We start from the raw sequence: 10,764 nt of genomic DNA, 5'->3' as shown, positions 1-10,764 counted from the left end.
AGACAGGGCTGGGCCGGGCTCTTGGGGCAGCTAAGGGCCTCTGCTGGTGTCTACAGCCATACTACCCTGAGCCCACCCCACCACATCTGTTCTCGGAAGCTAAGCAGTGCCGGGTCTGGTTAGCACTTGGATGGGAGACCCCCTGGAAATACCGGGTGCTACAGGGTTTTTTGCTTTCTTTCTTGTCTTTGTTTCTTTTCTACCTTCCTTTCCTCCCTTCTCTATCTCTTCTTTCTTTCTTTCTTTCTTTCTTTCTTTCTTTCTTTCTTTCTTTCTTTCTTTCTTTCTTTCTTTCTTTCTTTTTCTTTCTTTCCTTCTTTCTTTTCTTCTTTCTCTCTTTCTTTCTTTCTTTCTTTCTTTCTTTCTTTCTTTCTTTCTTTCTTTCTTTCTTTCTTTCTTTCTTTCCTTCCTTCCTTCCTTCCTTCCTTCCTTCCTTCCTTCCTTCCTTCCTTCCTTCCTTCTTCTTTATTTCATTGTTTCTTTCTTTTCTTTCTTTCTTTCTGTCTTTCTTTCTTATGCTCTTTTACTTCCAGAGTCTCACTCTGTCACCTAGGCTGGAGTGCAGTGGTGTGATCTCGGCTCACTTCAAGCTCCACCTCACTCATTCACACCATTCTCCTGCCTCAGCCTCCTGAGCAGCGGGGACTACAGGCACCCATCCCTATGCTGGGCTCATGTTTTGAAGTTTTAGTAGAGAAGGCACTGTGTTAGTCAAGCTGGTCTGGATATCCTGACCTCGTGATCTACCCTCCTTGGAATCCCAAGGTGCTGTTGTTACAGGCGTGATTCACTGCGCACAGCCTGTAGTAGTCTTGTGTGGCTTCCCCCTCCCTCCCTTCCCCCTACTGTTGCCATGTTTCCCAACCTCCCTGGACGCTGCTCCCAATTTATCGCCCGCCTACAGCCTTGCTGCAGCCGGGGATGTCCTCTTTGGGGTCCGCCACAAAAGCACAATGGGGCAGCAGCCTCCCAATGCTTCCACCTCGCTGCCGCCAAGCTAGGAGCCCGGGTCCATCCCTGGAGGGCAGGGGGTGGGACCATAAAGGCGCAGGTGCAGGTTCCCTGCCCTTCACGCTGCCTTCCCACACCCGGAATGCCCAGGCAATTCAATGTACACATCGAACGACGCTGCAACCTTCCAAACCAGGGGAAGGGGCAGGCAGGGGCAGCGGGTGTCACACACACCAGCCAAGACCTCCGCTCCAGAGCTCATGGGCCGCTTTATCCGGGGGTAGACATTGCTTTGCTAGCTATCAGGAAAACAGTCCATGTGCACCCGGATTCCATTGCCACCAACTTCGTGTAAACTCCAGTCCCGAGGACATGCCAGAGACCCAGGCCTCGGGCACTGTGTGTACGCCCGGTGCCATGGCTCCTACCATATGGACGGTTGCACTCTGCGAATCTAGGGGCCAATACACAGCACCAGGAGCACAGGGAGGTGCCAACGAATTAAAGAGCATATAAAAAACACCTCTAAACAAGCAATTAACCCTAGACAAAACCAGTCTCAGCACTCCATTGCTCCTCTTGCATGGACGACCTGGTCACCCTGTTCTGGCTCAGCCCATTCCCCCTCCACCCTATACCAGCCTGCTCAAAAGGGCCCTGCCTACTGGAGAAGGGCGTCCCTCTCCATGGTTCTATCTCTCTAGCTCTCTATCTCCCTCCCCCTCTATCTTCTGGGTTTCCCCTGCACCTCCTGCTATTTCTGTCACCTTCCCTCTGTCTCTCTGTCTCTCTCTCTTTCTCTGTCTCTCTCTCTTTCTCTGAATTTCAGTCTGTCTGTTTCCCTCTGCCTTTCCCCTGTCTCTCTCCATGGATGTCTCTCTCACCATCAGTTTCAATCTCTCCATCCATCTCTTTCTTGCTCTCCTTCAAGCCGTTTGTTTGTGCGTGCATGTGTTTGAGTGTGTGTGTCTGTATGTCTGTGTCTGTGCACACGCACGTGTGGGGGTTTCTGTGCGTGAGCGCCCGGGTGTGTCTGTGTGTGGGGCTATGGATTTGCTCCTGGTAGTGGTGGGGTGTGTCTGGGTTTCTCTCAGCCCCTCTCGCCAGCGATCAGGCTGCTAGTGCCAGCCTGGGGTAAAGCAGGGCCATCCCCCAATCCCCAACCCCCCACGACCTCTTGCCCACCGGCCAGGTCTTGGTCTGGACAAGTGACCTTTGTGGGGGTGCTATGAGAAAAAGGTCACGTGCAGCTGTTCCAGCTGTTCGTCCTTGACCAGCCATGATGGCTCTGGGTGGGTGGGGCATGAGGGGGCCTCGCAGGAGCTCCTGAGCGGCCCAGGGTCCAAAACAATACATCTGTGACAGGGCGGAGGACCGGATGGGGTCCTAGGATCCTGGGCCCTGGGCCCTAATGCCTCGGAGCACTTCCTATTCCGAGCGGGCCTGACGTGGTGGAAGCTCAGGAGCTCGGGAGCTGGGAGAAGGCTGCGGGTGAGTGACTCCGGGGTCCCAATCTGAGCCCGGCGGCCCTGGACTGGTGGTGCCAGCTGGAAGCTGGTGGGCATGGATGGGTCGAGCTCTTGGGGCAGCCAGGTGGCTCTGCAGGTGTCTACAGCCATACCACACTGAACACGCCCTATCTTGTCTGATTTTGGAAGCTAAGCAGGGTAGGGTCTGGTAAGTATTTGGATGGGAGACCACCTGGGAATACTGGGCGCTGTAGGCGCTTTTGCTTTCTTTCTTGTCTTTCTTTTCTACCTTCCTTTCTTCCCTTCTCTCTCTCTCTTTTTTCTTTCTTTCCTTCTTTCTTTCTTTTCTATCTTTCAGTCTTTCTTTCTTCTTTCTCTCTTCTCTTCTTGCTTTCTTTATTTCCTTTCTTTCTTTCTCTTTTGGTCTTTCCTCTCTTTCCTTCTTTTTCTTTTCTTCTTTGTCTTTATTTCCTTCTTTCCTTCTTTCTTTCTCTCTTTTCTTTCTGTCTCTCCTTTCTTCTTTCTCTTTCTTTCTTTCTTTCTTTCTTTCTTTCTTTCTTTCTTTCTTTCTTTCTTTCTTTCTTCTTTCTTTCTTTCTTTCTTTCTTTCTTTCTTTCTTTCTTTCTTTCTTTCTTTCATTCTTTCCTAATTTCTTTCTTTCTTTCCTTCATTCTTTCCTTCTTTCTTTCTGTCTCTCTTCCTACTTTCTTTTCTTTCTTTGTCTCTTTCTATCTTTCTTTCTTTCCTTCTTTATGTCTTTCTTCTTTCTTTCCTACTTTCTTTTCTTTCCTTTTTCTCTCTTTCTTTCTTTCTTTCTCTCTCTATCTTTCTTTCTTTCCTTCTTTATGTCTTTCTTCTTTCTTTCCTACTTTCTTTTCTTTTTTTCTCTGTTTCTTTATTTCTTACTCTTTCTTTCTTTCTCTCTCTTTCTTTCTTTCCTTCTTTTCTCGCTATCTCTTGTTCTTTCTTTCCTTCTTTCTTTAGTTTTCTCTTACTTTTCTTTCTTTCTTTCTCTCTTTCTTTCTTTCCTTTCTCTTTCTTTCTTTCATCTTGCAATCATTCTTTCTTCCTTTTTCCTTCCTTCCTTCCTTCCTTCCTTCCTTCCTTCCTTCCTTCCTTCCTTTCCTTCCTTCCTTCCTTCCTTCCTTCCTTCCTTCCTTCCTTCCTTCCTTCCTTCCTTCCTTCCTTCCTTCCTTCCTCCCTCCCTCCCTTCCCTTCCCTTCCCTTCCCTTCCCTTCCCTTCCCTTCCCTTCCCTTCCCCCCTCCCTCCCTCCCTCCCTCCCTCCCTCCCTCCCTCCCTCCCTCCCTCCTTCCTTCCTTCCTTCCTTCCTTCCTTCCTTCCTTCCTTCCTTCCTTCCTTCCTTCTTTTCTTTCTTTTCTTTCTCTTCCAGACAGTCTCGCTGTGTCACCCTGGCTGGATTGCAGTGGCATGATCTCGTCTTACTGCAAGCTCGGCCTCCTGGGTTGACGTCATTCTCCTGCCACAGCCTCCGAAGCAGCTGGGACTGCCGGCACCCGCCACCACTCCTGGTTCATGTTTTATAGTTTTAGTAGAGATGGAGTTTCAACGTGTTAGCCAGGCTGGTCTGGATCTCCTCACCTCGTGATCCACAGGCCTCGGCCTCCCAAAGTGCTGGGATTACAGGCGTGATAAACTGCGCCCAAACTGGTGTTGGCTTTTGTGGCATCCCCCCTCCTTTCCTTCCCCCTACTGTCACCATGCTTCCCAACCTCCCGTGAATCTGCACCCCGTTTATCGCCTGCCTACACCCCCGCCGCAGTTGGGGACCTCCTCCTGTGTGTCCACCACCAAAGCACCACGGGGCAGCAGGACCCCACCCCCTCTGCCTCACTGTCGCTCAGCTCCAGCCCGAGAGGGCAGGGGGACGGATCCCAAATGCGCAGGCGCGGGTTCCCTGACGTTCGAGGTGCCTTCCGACTCCTGGAACGCCCAGGCATTTCTATTCACCCATCAGGCGCTGCCACAACCTTCCAAATAGGGGGAAGGGTCAAGCAGGGACAGTTGGTGCCATACACGTCAGCCAAGAACTCCGCTCCAGAACGCAGGGGTTGCTTTATGCGGGGGAAAGACATTGCTCTGCCAGCCTCCAGGAAAACAGTCCCTTTGCCCCCAGATTCCCATTGCCACTAACTTCCTGTAAACTCCATTCCCGAGGACACGCCAGAGACAAAGGCCTAGGGCCCCGTGGGCAAGCCCGGTGCTGCAGCTCCCGCCAAATGAATGGGCAAACCTTGCAAATCAAGGGGCGACCACACCACACCAAGAGCACAGGGAGGTGCCGAAAAAGGAAGGAGCCTATGAAACCCACCTCCAAAGAAAGCAATTAATCCAGGACAAAACCCGTCTCAGTGCTCTGTTGCTCCCCTCACATGGATGGCCTGGCCACCCTGTTCTGGCCCAGCCCAAGCCCCCTCCAACCTATCCCGGCCTGCTCAAAAGGACCCTGCCTACCAGAACAGGGTGCTCCCTCTCCAACTTTCTATTGATCTCACTCTCTTTCTATTGATCTCACTCACTCCCTGCACTTCTGTCTTCCGGGTTTGCACCTGCACTTCACGCTACCTCTGTTGCCTACCCTCTGTCTAACTGTCTCTCTCACTTTCTCTGTCCCTCTCTCTTTCTCTGCCTCTCAGTCTGTCTCTTTCCCTCTCCACCTACCCTGTCTCACTCGATCACTGTATCTCTCCCTTTCTCGGTTTCAATCTGTCCATCCATCTCTTCCTTGATCTCCTTCATGCTGTTTTGGTGTGCCTGCATGTGTGTGTGCGTGTGTGTGTCTGTGTGTGTGTCTGTGTGTGTGCGCTAACGCGTGTGTGGGTTCCTGTGCTCCTGTGCCCGGGTTTGTCTGTGTGTGTGGCTGTGGATTTGCTCCTGGTGGTGGTGGGGTGTATCTGGGTTTCTCTCAGCCCCTCTCACCAGGGATCAGGCTGCCAGCTCTAGCGTCAGCCCAGGGCAAAGCAGAGCATCCCCCAAGCCCCAACACTCCACGCCCTCTTGCCCACCGGCCGGGTTTTGCTCCAGACAAGCTACCATGATGGGTGTGTTGTGAGAAAAAGGCCACACGCGGCTGGGCCGGCTATTCGCCCTTGGCCAGCTCCGACGGCTCTGGGTGGGTGGGGAAGAGGGGGCCACGCAGGAGCTCCTGAGCGGCCAGGGATCCAAAAGGATACCTCCGCGACAGGGCGGAGGACCAGACGGGGTCCCAGGATCGTGGGCCCTGGGCCCTGACGCCTCGGAGTGCTCCCTGTTCTGAGAGGGACGGACTTGGTGGAAGTTTGGGAGTTCAGGAGCCGGGGGAAGGCTGCGGGCAAGCGGCTCCGGGGTCCCGATGCGAGCCCGGCGGGCCGGGCCAGCGGTGCTGGCTGGAAGCCGGTGGCCGTGGCTGGGCCGGGATCTTGCTGCAGCGAGGGGCCTCTGTTGCCCTCTACTGCCATACCACCCTGAATGCGCCCGATCTCTTCTGATCTCGCGAAGCTATGGATGGTCGGGCCTGGTTAGTACTTGGATGGGAGACGACGTGGGAATACCGAGTGCTGTAGGTTTTTTTGCTTCCTTTCTTGTCTTTCTTTCTTTTCTACCTTTCTTTTTTCCTTCTCTCTCTCTCTCTTCTTTTTCTTTCTTTTCTTTCTTTCTCTCTCTCTTTCTTTCCTTCTTTCTTTCCTCTTTCTTTTCCTTTTTATTTTTCTTTCTTTCTTTCTCTATCTTTCTTTCCTTATTTCTTTTCTTTCTCTCTTTGTTTCTTTGTTTCTTTGTTTCTTTGTTTCTTTGTTTCTTTGTTTCTTTCTTTCTTTCTTTCTTTCTTTCTTTCTTTCTTTCTTTCTTTCTTTCTTTCTTTCTTTCTTTCCTTCTTTCTCTCTCTCTTTTCTTTCTCTCTTTCATTCTTTCTTTTCTTCTTTCTTTTCTTTGTTTCTCTCTCTCCTTCTTTCTTTCTTTATTTTTTTCTCCTTCCTTCCTTCCTTCCTTCCTTCCTTCCTTCCTTCCTTCCTTCCTCCCTTCCTTCCTTCCTTCCATCATTTCTTTCTTTCTTTCTTTCTTTCTTTCTTTCTTTTTTCTTTCTTTCTTTCTTTCTTTCTTTCTTTCTTTCTTTCTTTCTTTCTTTCTTTCTTTCTTTCTTTCTCTCTTTCTTTCTCTCTCTCTCTCTCTCTTTCTTTCCTTCTTTCTTTCTTTCTCTCCTTCTTTCTTTTTCTTTCAGATGGAGTGTCACTCTATCACCCAGGGTGGAGTGCAGTAGTGTGATCTCTGCTCACTGCAAGCTCTGCCTCGCGCATTCATGTCATTCTCCTTCCTCAGCCTCCCGAGCAGCGGGGACTACAGGCAACTGCCCACACGCTGGGCTCATGTTTTGTAGTTTTAGTAGAGGGGGGGTTTTACTGTGTTAGCCAGGCTGATCTGGATATCCTGACTTCGTGATCCACCCTCCTCTGAATCCCAACATGCTGTGGTTCCAGGCGTGATCCACCCTGCCCTCCCTGCTGTAGTCTTTTGTGGTTTCCCTCCTCCTTCCCTTCCCCTTACTCTTGCTATCCTTTCCAAACTCTCCGTACTCTGTCCCCACTTTATTGCCTGCCTACAACCCTGCCGCAACCAGGGACGTACTCTTGGGGGTCCGCCACAAAAGCACAACCAGGCAGTAGCCTACCACCACTGCCGCCTTGCCGCCACCATGCCTGGAGCTTGGGTCCATCCCGGGAGGGCAGGGGGCCAGTCCACAAAGGCGCAGGTGCCGATTCCCTGCCGTTCATGCTGCCTTCCCACTCCCGGAATTCCCAGGCAATTCAATGCACTCATCGGGCGTTGCCACAACCTTCCAAACTGGGGGAAGTGGGAAGCAGCGGCAGTGGGTGCCACACACACCAGCCAAGACTTCCGCTCCAGAAGGCAGGGGCCGCTTTATCCAGGAGAAGGATATTCCTTTGCCAGCCACCAGGCAAACAGTCCCTGTGCAGCTGGATTCCATTTCCACCAACTTTGTGTAAACTCCAGTCCCGAGGACATACCAGAGACCCAGGCCTTGGGTGCTGTGGGCTCACCCAGTACCACGGCTCCTGCCAAATGGACAGGCGCACTCTGCAAATCTAGGGTCCCAATGCACGGTACCAGGAGCACAGGGAGGTGTCAACAATGGAAGGAGCCTACCAAACCCACCTCAAAAGCAAGCAATTAACCCAAGACAAAACCCGTCTCAGCGCTCCATTGCTCCTCTTGCATGGACGGCCTGGTCTCCTTGTTCTAGCCCAGCCCATGCCCCCTAAACCCTACCCTGGCCTGCTCAAGAGGGCCCTGTGTACCGGAGCAGGGCGCTCCCTCTCCAAGGCTCTATCACTCTCGCTCTGTAGCTCCCTTGCCCTCTCTCTTCTGGGTTTGCCCCTGGACCTCGTGATCCTTCTGTTGCCTTCCCTCTGTCTCTCTGTCTCACTTTCTTTCTCTGTCCCTCTCTCTCTGCCTCTCTGTCTGTCTCTTTACCTCTCCCCATCCCCTGTCTCTCTTGACCTCTGTCTCTCTCCCTCCCTCGGTTTCAGCCTCTCCATCCATCTCTTCCTTGCTCTCCTTCAAGCTGTTTGCATGTGCGTGCATGTGTGTGTATGTGTGTCTTTGTGTGTTTTCGCACGTGTGTGGGTTCACATGCGCGATTGCCCAGGTGTGCCTGTGTGTGGGTCTGTGGATTTTCTCTGGATTGTGGTGGGGTGTGACTGGGTTTCTCTCAGTAACTCTCGCTGGGGATCCGGCTGCCAGCTCTAGTGCCAGCCCAGGGAAAAGCAGGGCCATTCTCCAACCCCCAAACTCTGTCGTCCTCTTGTCCACCAGCTGGGTCTTGGTCGGGACAAGCGACTGTGGTGTGGTTGTTGTGAGAAAAAGGCCATGCGTGACTGGGCTGGCTGTTCATCCTTGGCCAGCCCTGACGGCTCTGTGTGGGTGGACCAAGAGGGGGCCTCATAGGAGCTCCTGAGCGCCCTGGGATCCAAAGGAATATCTCTGCAACAGGGCTGAGATCAGGACGGCGTCACAGGATCCTGGGCCCTGGGCCCTGATGCCTCGGAGCCCTCCCTGTTCTGAGCGGGTCCGATGTGGTGGAACCTTGGAATCTCGGGAGCAGGGGAAGGCCATGGGAGAGCGGCTCAGAGGTCCCGATTTGAGCCCGGGGCCCCCGGGCTGGTGGTGTTGGCTGGATGATGGCAGGCATGACTGTGACGGGCTGTTGGGGAAGCCAGGCGCCTCTGCTGGCATCTACGGCCATATCACCCTGAACACGTCTGATCTCATCTGATCTTGGGAGCTAAGCAAAGTAGGGCCTGGTTAGTACTTGGATGGGAGACCGCCTGGGAATATCGGATGCTGTATGCTTTTTTGCTTTCTTTCTTGTTTCTTTCCATTCTGCCTTCCTTTCTTTCCTTCTCTCTTTTTCTTCTTTTTCTTTCTTTTCTTTCTTCCTTCTTTCTTTTTTTTCTTTCTTTCTTTCTTCTATCTTTACCTTTCTTTCTTTTCTTTCTTTCTTTTCTGTCTTTCGTTATTTCTTTTTTCTTCATTCTTCCCTTCTTTCTTTTCTTTCTTTCTCTCTCTTTCTTTCCTTCTTTCTTTCTTTTCTTCCTCTTTCTTTCTTCTTTGTTTACTTATTTCTTTCTTTTCTTTCCTTTCTCTCTTTCTTTCTTTTCTATCTCTCTTTCGTTATTTCTTTTTTCTTCATTCTTCCCTTCTTTCTTTCTTTTCTTTCTCTCTCTTTCTCCCTTCCTTCCTTTCTTTCTTCCTGCCTGCCTTCCTTCCTTCTTTCTTCCTTCCTTCCTTCCTTCCTTCCTTCCTTCCTTCCTTCCTTCCTTCCTTCCTTCCTTCCTTTCTCTCTCTCTCTCTTTCCTTCCTTCCTTCCTTCCTTCCTTCCTTCCTTCCTTCCTTCCTTCCTTCCTTCCTTCCTTCCTTCCTTCCTTCCTTCCTTCCTTCTTTCTTTCTCTTCCACATGGAGTATCGCTCTGTCACCCAGGCTGGAGTGCAGTGGCGCGATCCTGGCTCACTGCAAGCTCCGCCTCCAAGGATCATGCCATTCTCCTGCGTCAGCCTCCAGAGCAGCTGGAAATTCAGGCGCCCACCAGTACTCCAGGCTCTTGCTTTGTAGTTTTCCCAGAGACTGGGTTTCACCGTGTTAGCCAGGCTGGTCTGCATCTCCTGAGCTCGTGATCCATCCGCCTCGGCCTCTCAAAGTGCTGGGATTACAGGCATGATCCACCAACCCTGGCCTGCTGTAGGCTATTTTGGCTTCCCCTCTCACTCATTATGCAGGGTCAGCCCTGGTTAGTACTTGGGTTGGAGACCGCCTGGGAATACTGGGTGCTGTAGGGTTTTTTGCTTTCTCTCTGGTCTTTCTTTCTTTTCTACCTTCCTTTCTTCCCTTCTCTCTTCTTTCTTTCTTTCTTTCTTTCTTTCTTTCTTTCTTTCTTTCTTTCTTTCTTTCTTTCTTTGCTTCCTTCTTTTTCTTTCTTTCTTTCATTCCTTTTTCTTTCTTTCTTTTCCTTCTCTCTCTTTCCTTACTGTTTTCTTCTTTCTTTCCTTCTTTCTCTTCTTTCTTTCCTGTTCTTTCTTTTTTCCTTTCCTTCCTTCCTTCCTTCCCTCCCTCCCTCCCTCCCTCCCTCCCTCCCTCCCTCCCTCCCTCCCTCCCTCCCTCCCTCCTTTCCTTCCTTCCTCCCTCCCTCCCTCCCTTCTTTCTTTCTTTCTTTCTTTCTTTCTTTCTTTCTTTCTTTCTTTCTTTCTTTCTTTCTTTCTTTCTTTCTTTCTTTCTTTCTTTCTTTCTTTCTTTCTTTTTTCTTTCTTTCTTTCTCTTTCTCTCTTTCTTTCTCTCTTTCTTTTCTTTTCTTTTCTTTCCTTTCCTTTCCTTTCCTCTCCTTTCTTTCCTCTTCCAGACAGAGTCTCACTCTGTCACCCAGGCTGGAGTGCAATGGAGTGATCTCAGCTCACTGCAAGCTCCAATTCCTGGGTTCACACCATTCTCCTTCCTCAGCTTCCCTGGCAGCTGAGACTACCGGCGCCTGACACCAAGCCCGGCTCATGTTTTGTAGTTTTAGTAGAGACTGGGTTTCTCTGTGTTAGGCAGGTTTATCTGGATCTCCTGACCTCTTGATCCACCCATCTCAGCCTGCCAAAGTGCTGGGATTACAGGTGTGATCCACTGTGCCTGGCCTGCTATAATCTTTTGTGGCTTTCCCATCCCTCACTTCCCCCTACAGTTGCCATGCTTCCCAACTCCCCTGACTCTGCTCCCACTTTATCACCTGCTTACACCTGCTTACATGCGCCACAGCCTGGGACTTCCTCCTGGGTTTCCGCCACCAAAACACCATT

General features: G+C 51.0%; 3 pseudogenes; all 3 read left to right on the top strand.

Annotated features, from left to right (window-relative positions):
* The first annotated feature begins 2,558 nt into the window (after positions 1-2,558).
* Positions 2,559-2,677, top strand: LOC114674617 (5S ribosomal RNA; annotated as a pseudogene).
* Positions 2,678-5,864: 3,187 nt separating this feature from the next.
* Positions 5,865-5,984, top strand: LOC114675921 (5S ribosomal RNA; annotated as a pseudogene).
* A 2,681-nt stretch (positions 5,985-8,665) lies between these two features.
* On the top strand, positions 8,666-8,784 carry LOC114675923 (5S ribosomal RNA; annotated as a pseudogene).
* Positions 8,785-10,764: the final 1,980 nt, after the last annotated feature.

This window comes from Macaca mulatta, chromosome 1 (genome assembly GCF_049350105.2).
Source record: "Macaca mulatta isolate MMU2019108-1 chromosome 1, T2T-MMU8v2.0, whole genome shotgun sequence".
In the NCBI taxonomy this organism is placed as follows: Eukaryota; Metazoa; Chordata; class Mammalia; order Primates; family Cercopithecidae; genus Macaca; species Macaca mulatta.
The sequence above is the reverse complement of the archived record's forward strand: the minus strand, read 5'-3'. Positions and strand labels throughout refer to the sequence as shown.